This window comes from Schistocerca gregaria, chromosome 9 (assembly GCF_023897955.1).
Source record: "Schistocerca gregaria isolate iqSchGreg1 chromosome 9, iqSchGreg1.2, whole genome shotgun sequence".
In the NCBI taxonomy this organism is placed as follows: Eukaryota; Metazoa; Arthropoda; class Insecta; order Orthoptera; family Acrididae; genus Schistocerca; species Schistocerca gregaria.
The window spans coordinates 76,296,912-76,317,001 of record NC_064928.1 but is presented as its reverse complement, the minus strand read 5'-3'; positions in this window follow the sequence as shown (position 1 = coordinate 76,317,001).

Sequence of the window (20,090 nt, the reverse complement as noted above, 5' to 3'; positions counted from 1 at the left end):
CGCCCCGCACGTGTAGCACGCTAAGCTCCATACTCCCGGCTCCTCTTCTGCAGCTGTTTCTTCAGAGGAGAACGGTTCTCTCTCTGCTGCTGCTGCTTTTGCTATCTCGGCCTCAACCTCCTCGCCACCTCCTGGGAGGAAGGTCAGGTCTACCGGCTAGGTGTGAAACTCCGTCCCTGTTACTTGGTTCCACGACTTATGACACGCTTTATCCATTTCCAAATTGTTCTCTTTTGTAGACCATATCGAAGATATGTTTGGTAAAGTTGAGTCGCTCATTAAGAAACAATTAAGTTTGCTGTGGATTCAAACCTTCCTGTCAGTCAGTAAAATCTTCCTAGGTGTTGTTGAAAGGAAAGTGCGAGTATTAGTTCAGGACAAATTGGATGAAAATTAGTGTGGGTTTAGGCCTCTTGGAGGGTGTCAGAACCAGATCTTTAGCTTACCAATGGAACAGGGAATTGTATCTATGCTTTATAGATCTAGAAAAGGCATATGAGTTCCAAGGAGGAAGTTATTGTCTGTTCTACGAGATTATGGAATAGGAGGCAAACTTTTGCAAGCAATTAAAGGTCTTTACATAGATAGTCGGCAGCAGTTAGAGGTGACGGTAAACTGAGTTCATGGTTCACAGTAGTTTCAGGGGTAATTTTTTTTTTTTTTGGTCATCAGTCTACTGACGGGTTTGATGCGGCCCGCCACAAATTCCTTTCCTGTGCTAACCTTTTCATCTCAGAGTAGCACTTGCAACCTACGTCCTCAATTATTTGCTTGACGTATTCCAATCTCTGTCTTCCTCTACAGTTTTTGCCCTCTACAGCTCCCTCTAGTACCATGGAAGTCATTCCCTCATGTCTTAGCTGATGTCCTATCATCCTGTCCCTTCTCCTTATCAGTGTTTTCCACATATTCCTTTCCTCTCCGATTCTGCGTATAACCTCCTCATTCCTTACCTTATCAGTCCTCCTTATTTTCAACATTCGTCTATAGCACCACATCTCAAATGCTTCGATTCTCTTCTGTTACGGTTTTCCCACAGTCCATATTTAACTACCATACAATGCTGTACTCCAGACGTACATCCTCAGAAATTTCTTCCTCAAATTAAGGCCGGTATTTGATATTAGTAGACTTCTCTTGGCCAGAAATGCCTTTTTTGCCATAGCGAGTCGGCTTTTGATGTCCTCCTTGCTCCGTCCGTCATTGGTTATTTTACAGCCTAGGTAGCAGAATTCCTTAACTTCATTGACTTCGTGACCATCAATCCTGATGTTAAGTTTCTCGCTGTTCTCATTTCTACTACTTCTCATTACCTTCGTCTTTCTCCGATTTACTCTCAAACCACACTGTGTACTCATTAGACTGTTCATTCCGTTCAGCAGATCATTTAATTCTTCTTCACTTTAACTCAGGATAGCAATGTCATCAGCGAATCGTATCGTTGATATACTTTCACCTTGTATTTTAATTCCACTCCTGAACCTTTCTTTTATTTCCATAATTGCTTCCCCGATGTACAGATTGAAGAGTAGGGGCGAAAGGCTACAGCCTTGCCTTACACCCTTCTTAATACCAGCACTTCGTTCTTGATCGTCCACATTATTCCCTCTTGGTTGTTGTACATATTGTATATGACCCGTCTCTCCCTATAGCTTACCCCTACTTTTTTCAGAATCTCGAACAGCTTGCACCATTTTATATTCTCGAACGCTTTTTCCAGGTCGACAAATCCTATGAACGTGTCTTGATTTTTCTTTAGCCTTGCTTCCATTTTAGCCGTAACGACGGAATTGCCTCTCTCGTGCCTTTACTATACCGAAAGCCAAACAGATCGTCACCTGGCGCATTCTCAATTTTCTTTTCCATTCTTCTGTATGTTATTCTTGTAAGCAGCTTCGATGCATGAGCTGTTAAGCTGATTGTGCGATAATTCTCGCACTTGTCAGCTTTTGCCGTTTTCGAAATTGTGTGGATGATGCTTTTCCGAAAGTCAGATGGTATGTCACCAGACTCATATTCTACACACCAACGTGAATAGTCGTTTTGTTGCCACTTCCCCTAATGATTTTAGAAATTCTGATGGAATGTTATCTATCCCTTCTGCCTTATTTGACCGTAAGTCCTCTAAAGCTCTTTTAAATTCCGATTCTAATACTGGATCCCCTATCTCTTCTAAATTGACTCCTGTTTCATCTTCTATCACATCAGACAAATCTTCACCCTCATAGAGGCTTTCAATGTATTCTTTCCACCTATCTGCTCTCTCCTCTGTATTTAACAGTGGGATTCCCGTTTCTCTCTTAATGTTACCACCGTTGCTTTTAATGTCACCAAAGGCTGTTTTGACTTTTCTGTATGCTGAGTCTGTCCTTCTGACAATCATATCTTTTTCGATGTCTTCACATTTTTCCTGCAGCCATTTCGTCTTAGCTTCCCTGCACTTCCTATTTATTTCATTCCTCAGCGACTTGTATTTCTGTATTCCTGATTTTAGCCGGAACATGTTTGTAGTTCCTCCTTTCATCAATTAACTGAAGTATTTCTTCTGTTACCCATGGTTTCTTCGCAGCTACCTTCTTTGTACCTATGTTTTCCTTCCCAAATTCTGTGATGTCCCTTTTTAGAGACGTCCATTCCTCTTCAACTGTGTTGCCTACTGCGCTATTCCTTATTGCTGTATCTATAGCGTTAGAGAACTTCAAACGTATCTCGTCATTCCTTAGAACTTCCGTATCCCACTTCTTAGCGTATTGATTCTTCCTGACTAATGTCTTGAACTTCAGCCTACTCTTCATCACTACTATATTGTGATCTGAGTCCATATCTGCTCCTGGGTACGCCTTACAATCCAGTATCTGATTTCGGAATCTCTGTCTGACGATGATGTAACCTAATTGAAATCTTCCCGTATCTCCCGGCCTTTTCCAAGTATACCTCCTCCTCTTGTGATTCTTGAACAGGGTATTCGCTATTACTAGCTGAAACTTGTTACAGAACTCAATTAGTCTTTCTCCTCTTTCATTCCTTGTCCCAAGCCCATATTCTCCTGCAACCTTTTCTTCTAATCCTTCCCCTACAACTGCATTCCAGTCGCCCGTGCCTATTAGATTTTCTTCCCCCTTTACATACTGCATTACCCTTTCAATATCCTCATACACTTTCTCTATCTGTTCATCTTCAGCTTGCGACGTCGGCATGTATACCTAAGCTATCGTTGTCGGTGTTGGTCTGCTGTCGATTCTGATTAGAACAACCCGGTCACTGAACTGTTCACAATAACACACCCTCTGCCCTACCTTCCAATTCATAACGAATCCCACACCTGTTATACCATTTTCTGCTGCTGTTGATATTACCCGATACTCATCTGACCAGAAATCCTTGTCTTCCTTCCACTTCACTTCACTGACCCCTACTATATCTAGATTGAGCCTTTGCATTTCCCTTTACAGATTTTCTAGTTTCCCTACCACGTTGAAGCTTCTGACATTTCACGCCCCGACTCGTAGAACATTATCCTTTAGCTGATTATTCAATCTTTTTCTCATGGTAACCTCCCACTTGGCAGTCCCCTCCCGGAGATCCGAATGGGCGACAATTCCGGAATGTTTTGCCAATGGAGAGATCATCATGACACTTCTTCAACTACAGGCCACATGTCCTGTGGATACACGTTACTTGTCTTTAATGCAGTGGTTTCCATTGCCTTCTGCATCCTCATGTCGTTGATCATTGCTGATTCTTCCGCCTTTAGGGGCAATTTCCCACCCCTAGGACAAGAGAGTGCCCTGAACCTCTATCCGCTCCTCCGCCCTCTTTGACAAGGCCGTTGGCAGAATGAGGCTGACTTCATATGCCGGAAGTCTTCGGCCGCCATTTCTGATTATTTATCAAAATTCAGTCAGTGGCGGGGATCGAACCCGGGACCGAAGACGTTTTGATTATGAATCAAAGACGCTACCCCTAGACCCAGCGGTAATACAAGGCTACAAACTGTCTCCACTGTTGTTCATATTATTTATGCCCGCAGCTCGTGGTCGTGCGGTAGCGTTCTCGTTTCCCACGCCCGGGTTCCCGGGTTCGGTTTCCCGGCGGATTCAGGTATTTTCTCTGCCTCGTGATGGCTGGGTGTTGTGTGATGTCCTTAGGTTAGTTAGGTTTAAGTAGTTCTTAGTTCTACGGGACTGATGAGCATAGATATTATGGGACATGTGCTCAGAGCTCAGAGCCATTTGAACCATTATTATTGATGGATCATGTTGAAAACAATAGGCTGGCTGGGTGAGATTAAGATATGTGAACACAAAGAAGCAGTTTCGCATATGCGGATGACTTAGTTGTGATGGCACATTCGATTGAAAGTTTGCAAACTAATATTTCAGAGCTAGGTCAGAAATGTAAGGACTATGGTATGAAGATTAGCATTTCCAAAACGAGAGTAATGTCTTTGGGAATGAGATATAAACAGATTGAGTGCCAAATAGGAGGAACAAAGCTAGAACAGGTGGACGGTTTCAAGTACTTAGGATGCATATTCTCACAGGATGGCAACATAGTGAAAGAACTGCTAGCGAGGTGTCGCAAAGGTAATGCAGTGAGAGCTTAGCTACGATCTACTCTCTTCTGCAATAAGGAAGTCAGTACCAAGACTAAGTTATCTGTGCACTGTTCAATCTTTCGACCAACTTTGTTGTATGGGAGCGAAAGCTGGGTGGATTCAGGTTACCTTATCAACAAGGTTGAGGTTACGGATATGAAAGTAGCTAGGATGATTGCAGGTACTAGTAGATGGGAACAATGGCAAGACGGTGTCCACAATCAGGAAATCAAAGAAAAACTGGGAATGAACTCTATAGATGTAGGAGTCAGGGCGAACAGGCTTAGATGGTGGGGTCATGTTACACGCATGGGAGAAGCAAGGTTACCCAAGAGACTCATGGGTGCAGCAGTAGACGGTAGGAGGAGTCGGGGCAGACCAAGGAGAAGGTACCTGGATTCGGTTAAGAATGATTTTGAAGTAATAGGCTTAACGTCAGAAGAGGCACCAATGTTAGCACTGAACAGGGGAACATGGAGGAATTTTATAAGGGGGCTATGCTCCAGACTGAACGCTGAAAGGCATAATCAGTCTTAAATGATCATGATGATAATGATGATGATGATGATGATGTCAGTCAGTCGCCTCCCTTTGTGCTGGCAGGCACATAGGCATCCCAGCAACCATTACTCCTCACCAGTCCTTAAATATGACCCAAGACATTATTCTGCAAAGGGACTTGCTTCATTGACCTGACAAGGTTCAAAATGGCTCCGAGCACTACGGGACTTAACATATATGGTCATCAGTCCCCTAGAACTTAAAACTACTTAAACCTAACTAACCTAAGGACACCACACACATCCATGCCCGAGGCAGGATTCGAACCTGCGACCGTAGCAGTCGCGCGGTTCCGGACTGACAGCCTGAACCGCGAGACCACCGCGGCCGGCACCTGACAAGGAACTGTCGGCAGTTGTGGCCGAGGGGTTCCAGGCGCTTCAATCTGGAAGCTGGCTGCTGCTACGGTCGCAGGTTCGAATCCTGCCTCGGGCATGGATGTCTGTGACATCCTTAGGTTAGTTTGGTTTAAGTAGTTCTAAGTTTTAGGGGACTGATGACCTCAGATGTTAAGTCCCATAGTGCTCAGAGCCATTTGAACCATTTTTTGACGAGGAACTCAGGAGTAATACGCAATAGCGCGGCGTTCATTTCGTCTGGCGAGTTCAGGATAATTGCGTTGATACCAGCACTTTCATCGTGGCTTTTGAAGGGAAAAAGTCGGAGTTATGGTTTACCAATGTAATTTAAAGCCGTATATTCCACCTCGGATGAGATTTTTCCGGTGTCTCTGATTCCGTCAGATGTCTCTGCGATATGAAGCGAATCGCACTTGCAGCAACGGCAGGCGCCACCTCAATTAGGGGAGCCTTTGCATCCGGCTTCCCAAGTGTGTCAACCACCCTGACCTAGAATCTTCTCAATCGCCAGACTGTCCAATCTACAAAAAGGAAAGAAAGGTTCAAGAATTCAAAACTCTCGACCATCCATCCTACTCTGATGCCTGCCAAAATTTCGACAGTGTCCACCTGGTATTTTCTCCTCCTCCTTCTGTCTTCTTCCGTTTCCTCCTCCATGGCGGTCCACGTTCCCTCCCCTAATGGGACACCGCCTTCTTCTTGGCCAAAAAAGAAACCCTCTTCTCTGGCACGTGCTGGGGATTGGGCTTCCCAAGAGTCTCCAAGGAAAGAAGCCTGTTACTTGGAGGTGTATGTGGAACTTGCAGTGTGTCGGCCTCAAAGCCGCTCATTCCTTTTCGGATCCTGATATTGCTGCAGCTTGCTCTCTTCCTGACTGCATCTCGTCTCGCCCTCTGAAGGTTCACCGGTGGCTGACACTGACTCGGCACAATAGCCAACACTGGCTCATTTGGCGTCCATCCCGTCGCTTATACTATTTCCTCCAATGCACCTGTAATGGTTACTATCGTCACCTATGGAATTGCTGTCTCTTCTTTCCCTCTACTAGGTAGCTTGTATTGTATCGTAGGAATCTCGTTTGGGTAGTTACTCATTCGTCGACTCCTCATCGTTTGCGTGCTTTCTACCACAATCATGTCGGTTCTTCGCGAGCATCTGCTGGTGTCTGCACGTTTGTCTGCACAGACATTGTTACTTCCGAGATTCCTCATTCTGTGCTGGAAGCAATGTGCCTTTCAGATCCATTTAGAGTGCAGTAATAATATGCAAACTTAAGTCTCCCCCAGACCATCCTCCTACGCTTTCTATTCTTCTTGCCCTCCTTTGACAGCTCCTTCCCCCTTCCTTCTCCATGGGCATCACGGTATAAGTGTATATTTTTATAATAATATATTTTTTGATTTCGGTTGGGGTGGCTTTAAATATTGTGGGCTAGCATGAGACTTTTAATTAACTTATACCGCGATAACACTCATACGGACATCGGCTACCCCGAAATACGACGATATAATATTTTTTAAACACAGAGCGCGACTCACCGCCTTCTAATAAATAATTTGCGTAAGCGCTGCTATTTAGAAAAGAAAATATGCGTATTCTTACGCAAACTGTAATTATTAGTATGGGTCTCAAGGGCTACTGGATATTTATGTACCAATTAATGAAAGATCAAAATTGAGAAGTCTCTCGCATTTACATTATATATTATGACATGATGTTTTAATTAAATAATACAGTCAGCGTAATGGCCGACTAAAGCCTGCTAGGGAAGATGAACTCCCTGCACTACGAAGTTCTGTAAAAATTTTGTTAATTATAGGTAATGGTTGCAATCATGAGAGGTGACAACTAAGACAATGATACACACTTTCTAATGACAATTTCTATTATACATTTCAAAATACAGATAAAACTTACGCTAATTATCAGACAGCACTACAATGGCGGCCTACCGCTAGACGAAACAAAACAAGAGAGCTCGTTCAATCAAAGCATTGTCTCTGATCTTCATGGCCATGCTACACAGAGGTTATACAAAAAACAGTGTTTTGTTAATTACATAGATATTTGTGTTTTTATATCAATAACTTACGTTCTTTACTATTTGTTATACATCGCGCACACGTACAGAGTCTTGAAATTATTTACAATTCACACATCTCATAACAAAAACTTCCTTTCCCTTTCTCCAAACGTCCATTTATGTGAGGTACCGTCACAACTTTCTATTCTTCTTGCCCTCCTTTGACAGCTCCTTCCCCCGTCCTTCTCCCTGGGCATTTAAGCACCCAGACCCCTACGCAAGATGGTATTGCAAAGTTTTACTGGGGCAGGATTGTTGCAGACCTGCTGGCACACTTTAGTGTGGCACATGACAATTTTTTCGGCCATTGATCCCTCCGTCTCTTCAATGAGGAGTCTATGATGATTTGTGCAACAGTGATTATTTTCGTCGGCATCACTTGCCTGGACGCCTTCGCATGTTGGAATTCACTAATTGGGATAGCTTTCTGCCATCCCAACTCCTCCACCACATGATGGCACAGATGAGACTTTTATCGAGACTGATCATCACCATCTTGCTATTCTGCTATGGCAATTTCTTCTTCCTGTGTTCCTCCCGATGGAAGCCTGTCTATTGGCAGACCACCGAAACTGTTGCTGCTATTAAAGATGGCTGTCATGCCCTCCAACACTACAAATTACATCAATCTCTCGATCACCTCCTTGCCTCTAAGTGGCCTTATGGCTGGACGTGTTACCTTCATAAACGTCAGAAATGGAGCTGTTGGGAATGATATGTCGCTACAATAGAGCGCCGTACTCCCTCAGGTGCATTTTTGGCTGTTGTTCTCCTACAGGTGTGCGAGGAATTTCCCTGAATAGTGTTATCCTCAGACTCTTCACTGAGCATTTTGCTCGGCATTTCGCCTAGGCCAGAGTGCTCATCCACTGTCCCAAGTTTCATCTTCTCAAACACCACCTAGTATGGATCCTTTTCTTCCACACAATGCCCATTTTAGCAGTAGTAACTTGCCAGTGCCCTTGCTCTCTGCCTCTGCATGGCTCCGTTACTCAACAAGACACTCGACTAAATGACTCAACGCAATTTTGAATTCAGGTAAACTGTCTCTTCAGATGGACAGTTATCGATCAGTGTAACCATTGTCCTCTGATAGCTACTATATTGGATCCTCGAATCACAGGACCATTTGGCTTCGACTCAAAGTGGTTTTCTCTGAGGTCGTTCTATAGCAGACCATTCAGTTCACCTATCTGAACAACTTTTGCCCGACATCGACGCCTTGTTGCGGTGTTTTTCGATCTGCATTAAACTTATGATACCACATGGCGCCACCATATCCTTGCCACCTTACATGAGTAGGGCCACAGTGGCCCACTCCCGATTTTCATCCCGAACTTCTTTGATACCGCACTTTTCAGGTACAGCTTTGCACTTGCCGTATCACCTTCCATAAACTGGAGAATGGTGTTCTGCAGGGTTCTGAGTATCCTCTTTTTAGTGACTAGCAATGGTCTGGTGATAGCTACAGCGGCTATGGTGTCCCTCTGTTTGTATTCTGATGATTTTGGCTTCTGAAACTTCCTGGCAGATTAAAACTGTGTGCCGGACCGAGACTCGAACTCGGGACCTTTGCCTTTCACGGGCAAGTGCTCTACGACTCACGCCCCGTCCTCCCAACAGCTTTACTTCTGCCAGACTTCGGAGACATGGCTTAGCCATAGCCTGGGGGATATTTCTAAAATGAAATTTTCACCCTACAGCGGAGTGTGCGCTGATATGAAACTTCCTGGCAGATTAAAACTATGTGCCGGACCGAGACTCGAACTCGGGACCTTTGCCATTCGCGGGTAAGTTTTAATCTGCCAGGTAGTTACATATCAGCGCACACTCCGCTGTAGAGTGAAAATTTCATTCTAGAAACATACCCCAGGCTGTGGCTAAGCCATGTCTCCGCAATATCCTTTCTTTTAGGAGTGCTAGTTTGCAAGGTTCGCAGGAGAGCTTCTGTAAAGTTTGGAAGCTAGGAGGCGAGGTACTGGCAGAAGTAAAGCTGTGAGGACGGGACGTGACTCGTGCTTGGATAGTTCAGTTGGTGGAGCACTTGCCCGCGAAAGGCAAAGGTCCCGAGTTCGAGTCTCGGTGCGGCACACAGTTTTAGTCTGCCAGGAAGTTTCATATCAGCGCACACTCTGCTGTAGAGTGAAAATTTAGTTCTAGATTTTGGCTTCTATTTGTTCTTCTGCAATGGGCATTGCTGATTATAGACTGCAGGGAGCTGTGTACCAAGTACGATCTTGGGCTCTCACTCATGATTTCCGCTTTTCAGCTGCCAAAACCTGTGTTATGCGTTTCTCTTTTCATTATACGGTCCATCTCCATTTGGATCTGTACATTGATGGCCAGTGCCTCAAAGTGGTGGAATCTCATCGCTTTTTTGGAAATGGTCAGTGATGCCTGTTTGGCACAGTAAATTGGACATGATGGCCGCACTTCGATAATCTCCGTTGCCTCAGCAACAACACTCTACTTTCATACGGCTCTATACAACATTTATCCAGTCCCGTGTAGATTAACAGAGTAAGTGGATCTGCGCTCATGGGCAACACAACGAGCCTGGTACACCCGGCGTTCGGGGACCACAGCACAGCTTCGACACTGAGGATGGGCTTATAACAGTCTGAAACCGGTGGTGTGAAAACAAAATAATTTACAACTGAAGCGGTATTTTCAACCTCTGCTAAGACGAGAACTTTTCTCAGTATTTTCGAATGTCGAAATCTTTATTTGATGAACTACTAGGAGATGTGAAAGAAGAAATCACAGGAATGGACACCATACTACGAAAGGCTATCCCAGTAGAAGAAAAACTTGCTCTCGCATTAAGGTAGGTACTGTAATATTAAGTTTTTTTTATAGAAAGCATACTTCACAGATTTGAGCTGGTATTAGTATACATTACATGTTATTGTAAACCTTTCACGGATGGTCTACTTTCATTGTTGCTCTGCGTGTGCTGTTGGAAAGTATATTAAGGATTCGTCACTGCACACTGCACTCAGAGACCGCTGGTGAATACACGGATGGCAACTAATCGGACAACCTGGACTGTTCTCCAGTGTAGCTACGATGAGCACGGTCGTGATATGGACCCCCAGTAGCGTAATTTGGGACCGGTGCAAATCCTATTTGGCACGAAGCGGAAGCGCTGTAATATTGTTGGAAATTAATGACATTCATCAAATGAGACTTCAGTTTCAGTCTTGCGAGACTGGGAATATTTTTTAATTCAGGCATTTTCCGTAGACCACTCGATGTTAAATTAGATGCATCAGTGTCTATTGTAAACACATCTTGCCTCCTCCACAACTTCGTGCGTGATCGCGGTTGAATAGAGTCTGAGAATACGTTAATTATTTAGGTATTGCAGGATATGTCACCTTGCTTAGTCACTGGCGGAAATATTGCGAACAATATCAGAGATGCTTTGTAAACAAATTCGTTATCCCTGAAGCGAAGTGCCTTGGCATCTGCAACAAAACTAATTGCTAGAAATGTTACGTGAACGTTAATGTGGTTAGGCCTCATTGTCCATCCGACTATGTATTTGTGATGTTAATTGTTTAATTATTACTATGTCACTGCACTCAGAGACCGCTGGTGAACACACAGATGGCAACTAATCGGGCAACCTGGACTGTTCTCCAGTGTAGCTACAACAAGTCATATTGTTGCATTCACTCACCTGACTGGAACTTACAATTAAAATTATCGAATGTCAGGAACTAGTACCTCAATAATATTATGATAAATAAAATTCATTATTGCAGTAGCCACATATGTGTAAATAATTGTAACGAGAGGACTGATTGCGGACCTCATGTACAGAGCCGCGTGGAGGGTCTGAATCAGACGCTCAGACGGTTCAGCGACCGTGTAGGCTGCAGATTCCTCGACTTGCGCCAAACGGTGGTTGCGTTTCGGGTTCCTCTGAATAGGTCAGGTGTCCACTATACGCATGAGGCGGCTACACGTGTAGCAGGGGCTGTGTGGAGTGGACTTGACGGTTTTTTAGGTTAGAGGGTCTCGGGAAAACACAAGATGGGCTTCAGTCACAAAGGGTGCAGGCTGAACACAGGAAGAACATAGATACAGGAACCATTGGTACAACAGTTGTAAATTGTCGTAGCTGTATACGGAAAGTACCAGAGCCCCAAGCGCTAAAAGAAAGCACTGATGTTCAAACCGTTACAGGCACTGAAGGCTGGCTAAGGCCGGATATAAGCTCAGCCAAAATTTATGCGAAGACCCTAACGGTGTTCCGAAAAGATAGGCTAAACACGGTTGGCGGTGACGTGTTCGTTGCTGTTAGAAGTAGTTTAAGTTGTCGCGAAACTGAAGTAGATACTTCCTGTGAGTTAGTATGAGCAGAGGTCATTGTTGGCAATCGGAATAAAATAATAACTGGATCTTTTTACCGACCTTCCAGTTCAGAAAATACAGTTGCTGAAAAGTTCAAAGAAAACTTGAGTTTGATTTCAAACACTTACCCGCCTCATACGATAATAGTTGGTGATGACTTTAATTTACCCTCGGTATGTTGGCGAAAATACATGTTTCATTCCGGAGGTAAGCATAAAATATTGTCCGAAATTGTGCTATGCGCATTCTCTGAAAATTATTTCCAGCAGTTAGTTCATGAGCCCACGCGAATAGTAAGCGGTTGTGAAAACACACTTGATCTCTTAGCAACAAATAATCATGAGCTAATAACCAGCATCAAAACCGATATGGGGATTGGTGAACACTGCGTTGTCGTAGAGAGATTGAATATTGTAATCCCCAAATCATCGAAAAATAAGCGAAAAATATACCTATTCAAAAAAGCAGATAAAAATTCACTTGACGCCATCCTGAAAGACAATCTCCCTCATTCCAAATTATTAATATAAGTGTAGAGCAGATTTCGCTTAAATTCAGAGAAATAGCATCGGTAGCAATTGAGAGGTTTATACCAAATGAACTAATAAACGACGGAGCTGATCCTCCTTGGTACACAAAACGGGTTAGAACAGTGTTGCAGAAACAACGAAACAAACATGCCAAATTTAAACAGACGCAAAATACCGAAGATTGGCGATCCTTTACAGAAGCTCGAAACTTAAGAGCGGAGTTCAATGCTAGACGCATATAACAGTTTCCACAATGAAACTTTGTCTCGAAACCTGGCAGAAAATCCAAATAGATTCTGGTTGTATGTGAAGTATGTTAGCGGCAAGAAACAATAAGTGCCTTCTCTGCGCGATAACAATGGAGATACGATCGAAGACAGTGCTGCGAAAGCATATTTACTAAACACAGCGTTCCGAAATGCGTTCACGAAAGTAGACGAAGAAAATGTTCCAGATTTCGAATCGACAACAGCTGCGAACATGAGTAACGTAGAAGTAAACATCCTCGGAGTAGTGAAGCAACTCAAATCACTTAATCAAAGCACGTCTTCTGGTCCAGACTGTATACCAATTAGGTTCCTTCCGGAGTATGCTGATGCATTAGCTCAATCATATACAACCGTTAGTTCGATGTAAGATCCGTACCCAAAGACTGGAAAGTTGCAGAGGTCACACCAATATTCAAGAAAGGTAGTAGGAGTAATCCACTAAATTACAGGCCCATATCGTTAACATCGATATCAGGAGGATTTTTGAACATATATTGTTTTCGAACATAGTGAATTACCTCGAATGAAACGGTCTATTGACACAGAGTCAACATGGGTTTAGGAAACATCGTTCCTGTGAAACACAACTAGCTCTTTATTCACATGAAGTGTTGAGTGCTATTGACAAGGAATTTCAGATCGATTCCGTATTCCTGGATTTCCAGAAGGCTATTGACACTGTACCACATAAGCGGCTCGTAGTAAAATTGCGCGCTTATGGAATATAGTCTCAGTTACGTGACTGGATTTGAATTTCCTGTCGGAGAGGTCACATTTCGTAGTAACTGACGGAAGGTCATCGAGTAAAACAGAAGAGATTTCACGCGTTCCCCAAGTTAGTGTTATAGGCCCTTTGCTGTTCCTTATCTATATAAACGATTTGGGAGACAATCTGATCAGCCGTCTTCGGTTGTTTGCAGATGACGCTGTCGCTAATCGACTAAAAGTCATCAGAAGATCAAAACAAACTGCAAAATGATTTAGAAAAAGTATCTGAATGGTGCGAAAAGTGGCAGTTGACCCTACATAACGAAAAGTGTGAGGTCATCTACATGAGTACTAAAAGGAACTCGTTAAACTTCAGTTACACGATAAATCAGTCTAATCGAAAAGCCATAAATTCAACTAAATGCGTAGGTATTACAATTAAGAACAACTTAAATTGGAAAGAACACATAGAAAATGTTGTGGTTAAGGCTAACGAAAGGCTGCGTTTTATTGGCAGGACACTTAGAAAAGTTAACAGACCTACTGAGGAGACTGCCTACACTACGCTTGTCCGTCCTCTTTTAGAATACTGCTGCGCAGTGTGGGATCCTTACCAGGTAAGACTGATGGAGTACATCGAAAAAGTTCAAAGAAAGGCAGCACGTTTTGTATTATAGCGAAATATCGGAGAGAGTGTCTCAGAAATGATACAGGATTTAGGCTGAAAATCACTAAAAGAAAAGCGGTTTTCGTTGCGACGGAATCTTCTCACGAAATTCTAATCACCAACTTTCTCCTCCGCATGCGAAAATATTTTGTTGACAACGACCTCCCGCGCGGGATTAGCCGAGCGGTGTAAGGCGCTGCAGTCACGGACTGTGCGGCTGGTCCCGGCGGAGGTTCGAGTTCTCCCTCGGGCATGTGTGTGTGTTTGTCCTTAGGATAATTTAGTTTAAGTAGTGTGTAAGCTTAGGGACTGGTGACCTTAGTAGTTAAGTCTCATAAGATTTCACACACATTTGAACATTTGACACCGACCTATATAGGTCGGAAAGATCACCACGATAAAATTAGAGAAATCAGAGATCGTACGCAAAGATATACACTCCTGGAAATGGAAAAAAGAACACATTGACACCGGTGTGTCAGACCCACCATACTTGTTCCGGACACTGCGAGAGGGCTGTACAAGCAATGATCACACGCACGACACAGCGGACACACCAGGAATCGCGGTGTTGGCCGTCGAATGGCGCTAGCTGTGCAGCATTTGTGCACCACCGCCGTCAGTGTCAGCCAGTTTGCCGTGGCCGCAGCGACGCACGGATGCACGCCAAGACCGTAGGATCCTACGCAGTGCCATAGGGGACCGCACCGCCACTTCCCAGCAAATTAGGGACACTGTTGCTCCTGGGGTATCGGCGAGGACCATTCGCAACCGTCTCCATGAAGCTGGGCTACGGTCCCGCACACCGTTAGGCCGTCTTCCGCTCACGCCCCAACATCATGCAGCCGGCCTCCAGTGGTGTCGCGACAGGCGTGAATGGAGGGATGAATGGAGACGTGTCGTCTTCAGCGATGAGAGTCGCTTCTGCCTTGGTGCTAATGATAGTCGAATGCGTGTTTGGCGCCGTGCAGGTGAGCGCCACAATCAGGACTGCATACGACCGAGGCACACAGGGCCAACACCCGGCATCATGGTGTGGGGAGCGATATCCTACACTGGCCGTACACCTCTGGTGATCGTCGAGGGGACACTGTATAGTGCACGGTACATCCAAACCGTCATCGAACCCATCGTTCTACCATTCCTAGACCGGCAAGGGAACTTGCTGTTCCAACAGGACAATGCACGTCCGCATGTATCCTGTGCCACCCAGCGTGCTCTAGAAGGTGTAAGTCAACTACCCAGGCCAGCAAGATCTCCGGATCTGTCCCCCATTGAGCTTGTTTGGGACTGGATGAAGCGTCGTCTCATGCGGTCTGCACGTCCAGCACGAACGCTGGTCCAACTGAGGCGCCAGGTGGAAATGGCATGGCAAGCCGTTCCACAGGACTACATCCAGCATCTCTACGATCGTCTCCATGGGAGAATAGCAGCCTGCATTGCTGCGAAAGGTGGATATACACTGTACTAGTGCCGATATTGTGCATGCTCTGTTGCCTGTGTCTATGTGCCTGTGGTTCTGTCAGTGTGATCATGTGATATATCTGACCCCAGGAATGTGTCAATAAAGTTTCCCCTTACAGGGACAATGAATTCACGGTGTTCTTATTTCTATTTCCAGGAGTGTAGGTGTTCATTCGTTCCGCGCGCTATACGAGATTGGAATAATAGAGAATTGTGAAAGTGGTTCGATGAACCCTTTGCCAGGCACTTAAATGTGATTTACAGAGTAACCATGTAGATGTAGAACTATGAATAATATTTTAACTGTATTGTTCGGACCATAAGGAGGAGGGCCTTAAGACGACGATAAGACGCTCTCTTAATTTTATTATGAAAATTTTAAAATATAAGTATTTTTTACATTTTCTCTTCATTCGCTCTGTAGGGGTGAGTTCATGGTTTCCACGCTCATCTATTTTGCCCCTTCTTATCGGAGTAAGACTGCGTAAGGTTGCACTTGGTACTCATTAACGCCAAGGAAACAAATGCGCTTGAGGGTTACTATCCTCTTAGCCTCGTACAGGGGTAGCAGCTAAATTTAGCTAGTCTTTTACGGTCTGAAAAATAAGATATTAAATTTGAAAAAAGAACATACAACTTAACTAGTTTTTTTTTCATCCATGCTCTTCTCATTGAAATCAGGCACAAACTTTGTCACAGTTTCTTGCCACGTATTCTTTTTCACCACTTTGTTACTATACTCATCGCTTTTGACATCCAAAATAGCGGGACGACTTTCTACTTCACTTATAAAATCTTCCGAGTTAATCAAATCTAAACTCATGCGTACAATGTTTACAGTATAATGTACAATGAATGTTTCGCATCACTGTCTCAGAAATAACTGTCTGTCTGTTGGCACATCTGCAGCGCTGTGTCTGTGAACTGCGCCGAACACAGTGACCTTGTCCGTCACATGTGGCGAAGGTGAGTCACTGCTGGGTCATTGCGGCAATGTAGTGTCCCGGTGTGGAAGCTCCAGTTCAGACGAATCTCTCTCTGCTGGTGACTGTCAGTGGTGACCGCCCCAGTTTCCCAGTGTGAAACGCTCCTTAGAGACCACCTGTATCCCCTTACACTTGATGTCTTCCCCAGTAGCCACGGCATCTTCCAACAGGATAACAGTCCCTGTCACAGTGCCAAAATCGTGCTGAAACGGTTTGAGGAGAACGACAGTGAACTCAAGTTGACATCTTGACTGAAATTCGGCCTATATGATTTCGATAAAACCCAACTGGAACGCTAGCGGGCGCGTAAATCACGGGGAGCGTGTGGTCTGTGCGTAGGCATCAAGTGGCACAAACCTCTGGAAAGCTACAAAGTATTTACTGAATCCATGGTTCGCAGAATCACTGCTGAATTGCGTTCCAGAAGTGGGCCACGTAAGTGGGTGATCGTGATGTTTTGGCTCATCAGTGTTCGTTCCGCATCTCGATTTCGACCAGACTTGGTACACAAATTATTTACTCTCTGAAAAAGCCACTGTCTGGGTAAGAACCATCCATCTCTCAAAAGTGTGGGGTAGGGGTGAAGGAAATGCATGGCTGACGACACGCAAGTAGCCAGACTACATCAAACCAATACTTGAGTATGAGACCTTAATCTCAGACAACCACTTTTACATACTATTTCAAACATATACGAGACGTTTTCTCGCTGACGTGGCTCCTAAAATTATAAAAGGAGAAAAGTTAATCGACTGCAATATTTTCACTGTACGTGCTGTAAAACTAGCGCATCAGGCATGAGCTTTTATTTACTTCTTATTTACTACTAACTCTATTTGTAACACATTTTGGAGACAGTATTCACCTCTGAATTTACCTCGAAAAATATACTTCAGAAGCTATGGTATCACTGACAGTGAAGCGCACGAAAACAAAACTGCAGGGCGGAATTCACTAGAGTGAAAATGTGTACAAATATATTTGAAATGTGGCAAGTATTTGTGAAATACATGAGACATGTGCGTTCGTGGGCAACGCCTCAGATAAACAGCTCCTACTAAACCCCTGGAGCGATTTCAACCAAACTTGGTACACTTATTATTACGAGGAAAGAAGTACTGTGGGTCTAAGAACCAGCAAGCTGATTCTAGGTTGGGGGTTATAACGTGGATAGAGAAGGAGGAGGAGGAGATGGGCAGGGAGAAGGGAAGAATCAAACGCACAGAATGAACAAAGGTGTAAATTTACAAAATGAGGGAGACGAAAAAATGGACAGACAGAGCGGGGAGGAGCAGATGGACGGCGGAGGATGAGAAAATGACACAGAAACGAAAGAGGAAGAAACGGACAGTGATGGGTGAGGGGCGCGACGAGACAGACAGAAGAGGGAGGAAGGTAAGTTGGAAAGGGGGAAGATCGAGTAATTGAGGACAGGAATTATGAGAATCTCTTCCGAGGCAGTAGGAAATGATGGAGTGAGCATTGGCATGATTAAGAACGTCGTAGACACTATTATTCCAGTTATCACAGACATCTTCAACCTGTCTCTTGTCAGTAGTACATATCCTACTGAGTGGAAGCAAAGTTTAATTAAGCCTATACCCAAGACTGACAACCCTAAGTCGCCAGGTGACTACAGGCCGATCAGCATACTACCTGCAATTTCTAAAGCCCTAGAGCACATCGTCCATGAACAACTGACGGATTACCTCAAAACTCATAACATCCATGACGAATATCAGTCAGGCTTTCGAAAGCACCATAGTACAGCAACCGCATTAATCAAAGTAACTGATGACATTAAACATGCTATGGACAGACGTGAAGCTACTATCCCAACACTGCTTGACTTTAGCAAGGCTTTTGACACAGTTGACTTCGATATATTACTAATTAAAATGAAACAGCTGAATTTCTCAAACAGCGCAATACAATGGTTCGACAGCTACCTCAAAAACAGAAGTCAACAAGTCATTTGTGGGTCAGAAAAGTCATCATGGAAAAGCGTGCGCTCTGGAGTTCCCCAAGGCTCCGTCCTTGGTCCACTACTCTTCTCACTGTACATTAATGATATTTCTTCAGTGATTCACTCCTGCAACTACCATCTTTATGCCGACGACATCCAACTGTACATAAGTGCAAGCCCCAAAAACATTGCTGGCGCAGTAGCGAGTATGAACGCAGATCTTTGTTCTGTTTCTCGATGGGCACAGAACCTAGGTCTGAAACTAAACCCCAAGAAATCCCAGGTCATACTTATATCTCATCCAAAGTTAATCAGCCGGTACTTTCGCGAAACAGTCCCTAAAATACTCCTCAATGGTACCCAACTACCATACCAAAAAACAGTAAAAGACCTTGGAATAATCTTGGATGAACACCTAAACTGGGAAGAACAAACAGTCACAGCTTGCCGGAAATCGCTCTCCTCCCTACATGCAATTCAAAAGTTTAGAAAAATATTTCCAACCCATGTTAAACAAAAATTAGTCCAAACACTAGTCTTGCCTAATCTTTACTACTGCGATGTAGTTCAACACGGCACAAATAGTGAAAATTCTAGATGCCTCGAGCTAGTGATGAATGCTTGCGTTAGATACGTGTGCAATATTCGGTTGTATGATCATATCAGTCCTTCATACTCCCAGCTAGGTTGGATACGCCCACATACGGCACGCGATCTCCACACGATGTGCTTACTTCATCGATTTCTTAGCCACTGGTGCCCCCAATACTTATCCTCTCACATTAAACACCTATCATCATTCCACAATCGCAACACCAGATCGGATACGTCTATCATCTTGGCTGTACCTTTACATAACACAAAATCTTTCTCCGTGTCATTCTCCATCTCAGCCATACGACTATGGAACGCGCTCCCCTGTGATCTGCGTCTTATCCAGAACTACTCAACATTCAAGAGGGAACTCAAAGCTTACATATTAGGGACGGTATAACCACCATTCTTGTGCCCCTCCCATCTCTTTCTTTCTCCTCTCCATCACAGCTTCGAATTTTACCGTTCTATTTCTCTTCCTCTAACCTATCTATCTCTTATATATGTCTTTCACCCCATTCTATCGTCTTATGTCTCTGCTCGATGAGAATAACTCACAAGCTGCAAGAACATAACGAGAGAATTCCCAACTAACAATGGGACTGACATTCAGAAAAGAAAAGTATGTTTACTTTCATATACATAGTCATTATTATTATTATTATTACTATTATTATTATTATTACAATTATTATTATTGATTGTTATAATTATTTTTTATTGTTATAATTATCATTATACTACTGATATAATATCTATTTTTTTCTTTAACATCAATACTGCATAATAGGCTGTATGTCCTTAATGTTAAGTAGAAACTGTAACTCGTTCAACCTGAGTATGCCTGGTTAGGTGTAAGAGAGGGCCTGAAGGCCCTAATCTTGCCAGGTAAAATAAATGCATAAATAAATAAATAAATAAATACGCTATGTGATCAGAAGTAC